The sequence below is a fragment of the Echiichthys vipera genome (genome assembly GCF_963691815.1).
Source record: "Echiichthys vipera genome assembly, chromosome: 2".
NCBI classification, from domain to species: Eukaryota; Metazoa; Chordata; class Actinopteri; order Perciformes; family Trachinidae; genus Echiichthys; species Echiichthys vipera.
Window position 1 is genome coordinate 35,494,916 of NC_139827.1, and position 4,720 is coordinate 35,499,635.

The window sequence follows — 4,720 nt, forward strand, 5'->3', positions numbered from 1 at the left end:
TCCTCACACACTGCCTGCTGTGCTGCACACTTATGAATGTGTCGTATCTTATCCTACGATCTTATCCCATCAGTGCTGTGTGTAAAAGTGTGTGTGTGTGTGCGTGTGTGTATGAGTGCAAGCGAGGTAAGACTACGCAGGCTGTGACGGTGGTGGTGGGGGGAGAGAGAGAGAGGGAGAGAGAGGGAGAGAGAGAGAGAGAGAGAGAGAGAAACCTCCCTTTTTGGTTCTGAAACACGAGCATGCTGCTCATTGCTGCAATAACAAGAAACACACACTTTCCTCAAGGTCTAGTGTGGGAGGGGATAGTCAGGCCCATGTTTACAGAGAGCTGTGTGAAAGAGTGTGTGTGTGTGTGTGTGTGTGTGTGTGTGTGTGTGTGTGTGTGTGTGTGTGTGTGTGTGTGTGTGTGTGTGTGTGTGTGTGTGTGTGTGTGTGAGTGTGAACAGTGTGTGTGAGAGAGAGAGAGAGAGAGAGAGAGAGAGAGAGAGAGAGAGAGAGAGAGAGAGAGAGAGAGAGAGTGAGAGAGAGAGAGAGAGAGAGAGTGAGAGAGAGAGAGAGAGAGAGAGAGAGGTAACCTAACACTGGTCCACCCTCCACGGCCCAAAAAAGTAGGGGTGGCCAGTACTGACCGGTCCAAATGGGTTGGCTGTTGCTAAGCAGCATTGGGCCCCCTCCCTGTTATTGGCTGAGGAGAAACTGAGAGGGAGGTTTTGGACTGAAGAAGAAAGGGCAATGAGACTAATGGAAAAGTTACCCATAATCTGATGGAGAGGAAGGTAGGAGGAGAAGCAGAGGGAGGAGCAGAAAAAAACCAAAGGAACAATGGAAGTAAGACAACAGAAAACTGGTCATGTATATGAATAATAACCAAACCAGTGGATTTGCAAAGGCCTTGATCAAGAACTAAAGGTCTACTGGTGGTTTGTTTACATTAACAATGATTTTCCACACACAGACATACTCTAACAATATTCTGCAGCTGAAGTATCCTCACTCTTATGGTCTAAAACTCAAACTGGGTTTCACAAAGCCAATAGAAACCCTGTCATGCACACATACACACTCTGACCCCGATTCCTGGACTAATTCTGTCACTTTGCAACAGTGTGAGGCTGTCTGCAAAAAAGAGCTCCTGTCAGAAATGAGCCAGCACCTGAGCTTCATGCAGGATGAGATGGATAACATGTATACGTTTGGCTCCATTGTGGGAGAAGTTTATGTGAACATGTCACCATTTTATCACCTAAAACCACTTTCATCACTTTGGTTAACTTATTAGACTATCCCTAAAGTTGTACTCCAAGAATTGAGATACGTTGTTTCTAGCGGACTCTGTGGCGGTAAAATGTAACTGCAGACGAGCCTGCTCTTTCAGAACCTCCATCTTTAACGTTCATGGTGTAGGTGCAATCAGCATTCCACAGATGATTGTTCAATTCTGGATTCATTTGAAATTCCAGTTTGATTATGAGAAGGCCTCAGCCTGATCATACAAAGGAAAAGACAAGGCCCAGAAGCCACGGGCTTGTTTGGTCGCATGGTCACAGACAAAGGAACTGCCATGTGACCCTGCAGGCTCCAACAGGTCACACGCAGGTAACTGATATTGTTATGGCTTTAATGTAGCAGTCTATAACATTATAGGCATCTCTTTTGAACACGCAAAACAAATCTATTCTGGAGAAGCCTTTGTGGGAAAAAAAAGTTAATCATGCTCCCTGGGATGTTTTTGACGCCATAAATCTACCAGCCCCATTTCCTCAATCGTATTCAATTCAATTCAATTTGATTGCAAGTTTATTTATAGTGCCAAATCATAACAAAAGTTATCTCAGGACACTTTACAGAGTAGGCATAGACCATACTCTATGACTTATTTATGATTTACATAGACACAACAATTTCTCCGTAGAAGTACGGTGGTAATGAAAACCTTCCCTTTAACAGGCAGGAACGTGGAAAAGACCCAGCTCTATGGAGGACGGACATCTGTCTGCATCAGTTGGGGAGGAAGAAAAGGAAAGAGAAAGAGAGAAAAGACGAACCAATCGACAGAGAAAGACAAAGACAGACAGACATACACACTTCCAGAGATGCAAGCAACCACAAAGTAACAGTGACTATAGTGATAGCGAAAGCAATGTGAATATGACTTAAAAGTTATGGCAGTTAATACAGTAGAACAGCAAGAAACATGCACAGCTAGAGTGACAGAGCATGGCAATGATAATAATTATGGTGGCAAACATGAAGTTGCATTAGTAACATGCATTGATGAGAGATGAATGATACAGACAGAGGATAAAAGGTCAGAGTATCAGCAACAGGATTATCCCCCGGCAGACTAGGCCTATAGCAACATCATTAAGCAGACCATGCAGGCTCTAAGAGAAATTGAATGCCAATAACAACACAGCTCAGGACTCGTAAGTTCTAGCTGTAAGCGTTATCAAAAAGGAAAGTTTTAAGTTTACTCTTAAATATGGGGACAGTGTCTGCCTCCTGAACAACACTCGGGAGTTGGTTCCACAGGAGAGGAGCTTGGTAGCTGAAGGCTCTGCCTCACATTCTACTTTTGGAGACTCTAGGAACGACAAGTACCCCTGCATTCTCAGAGTGCAGTGATCTAGTCGGGTAATATGGTACTATGAGCTCTTTAAGATACGAAGGTCACTGACCAATAAGAGCTTTGTAGGTAAGGAGAAGGATTTTAAATTCTATTCTAGATTTTACAGGTAGCCAGTGCAAAGTAGCTTATACAGGAGAAATATGTTCTCTTCGATTTGTTTTAGTCAGTACACGAGCTGCAGCATTTTGGACCAACTGGAGACTCTTAACAGACTTATTGGAGCAGCCTGATAATAAGGAGTTGCAGTAGTCCAGCCTAGAAGTAACAAATGCATGGACTAGTTTTTCTGCATCTTTCTGAGACACAATGTTCCTAATTTTCACAATATTACGCCGGTGAAAATATGCAGTCCTTGTCGTTAGTTTTATGTGAGAATCGAAGGACATATCCTGATCAAAAATAACACCCAGATTCCTGTGGTGCTGGAGGACAACACAACATCATCCTGAGTAACAATGTCTTTAGCTATTGAGTTTCGGAGGCCTTTTGGGCCAAGTACAATGACTTTAACATCAGAAAATTGCAGGTCATCCAGCTTTTCATTTCCTTAATGCACATTTGAAGTTTATCTAACTGATGGGTTTCTTCTGGTTTGATCGACAAATATAATTGTGTATCATCAGCATAAAAATTAAAATTTATGGAGTGCTTCCTTATATTATTTCCTAAGGGAAGCATATTTAAGGTGAATAGAATCGGTCCAAGGACAGAACCCTGTGGGACTCCGTGACTGACTTTAGTGTGCATGGAGGATTTGTCATTAATATGCACAAACTGAGATCTATCTGATAATTAAGACTTAAACTAGCTTAATGCGGTCCATTTAATGCCAGTTAGATGCTCCAGTCTCTGTAGCAGGATGTGATGGTCAATAGTGTCGAATGCAGCACTAAGATCTAGTAAAACAAGTTAAGAGACAGATCCTTTGTCTGAAGGTAATAGAAGGTTGTTAGTAGTTTTTACCAGTGCTGTCTCAGTGCTATGATTCATTCTAAGTCCTGACTGGAAGTCCTCAAATAACTCATTATTAATCAAAAAGTCACACAGCTGATTGGCGACAAATCTCTCGAGGATCTTAGAGAGAAAAGGAAGGTTAGATATAGGTCTATAGTTGGCTAGTACCTCAGGATCAAGACTGGGCTTTTTAAGAAGAGGTTTAATTACAGCTACTTTAAAAGACTGTGGTACATAACCTGCTGATAAAGACATATTAATCATATCTAATACAGGAGTGCTAACTAAAGGTAAAACTTCTTTAAGTAACCTAGTTGGAATAGAGTCTAGGAGACAAGTAGGAGGCTTTGATGCCGAAAACTGCAAACAGTTGTTCTTTTAGGTTAGATTGTTGAATCTCCTGGGAAGGGATGAAAGGGCAGCATTGTTTATTGGAGATAAGTGGTGTCTCAGACCTCTCTACTTTTGCATGGATGACTTCTTTTACTCCTCTTTCAAACCATCTGTCCTCTCTGTCCAGGATGTGGACATTGTTGTCATCAAAGGTTTCTTTGTTTTTCCAATTTAAAGATCTTTGCGTTCCTCGTTGCATTGGATAGCATAATACAAATTGCTTGGTGTGTGATGTTCTGTCCTTGGGATGTACTAGTCTCTGTCTGAGTGTGTTACTGGGTTTGAAATACACAGGGATGCAGTGTTTGTTGAAGATCCTCCTGAGTTTCTCTGATACCCCAGCCACATACAGAATGTCTATGTTGTTTCTCTTGTTTTCTTTTTCTTTTTCAACCACTTTGGTTTTCTTTCTGGAAGCAGCTGACATTTTTACAAAGGTCCAGCTGGGGTAGCCACAAGTTGTGAAGGCGCCTCTCAGGTGCTTGCGTTCTTCCCCTTGGGCCTGTGAGCTGGTGGGTACGTTATCAGCTCTATGCTGCAGTGTTCTGATAACTCTAAGCTTGTGTTCCAGAGGGTGGTGGGAGTCAAACAGTAGATATTGATCTGTGTGAGTGGGTTTTCTGTATACCCCAATGTGGAGGCTCCTGTCATTCTCCATATGGACGTCACAATCTAAAATGACAAACTATTGTCCTTGACTTCTTCTCTGGTGAACTTGATATTTCTCTCCACAAAGTTCGC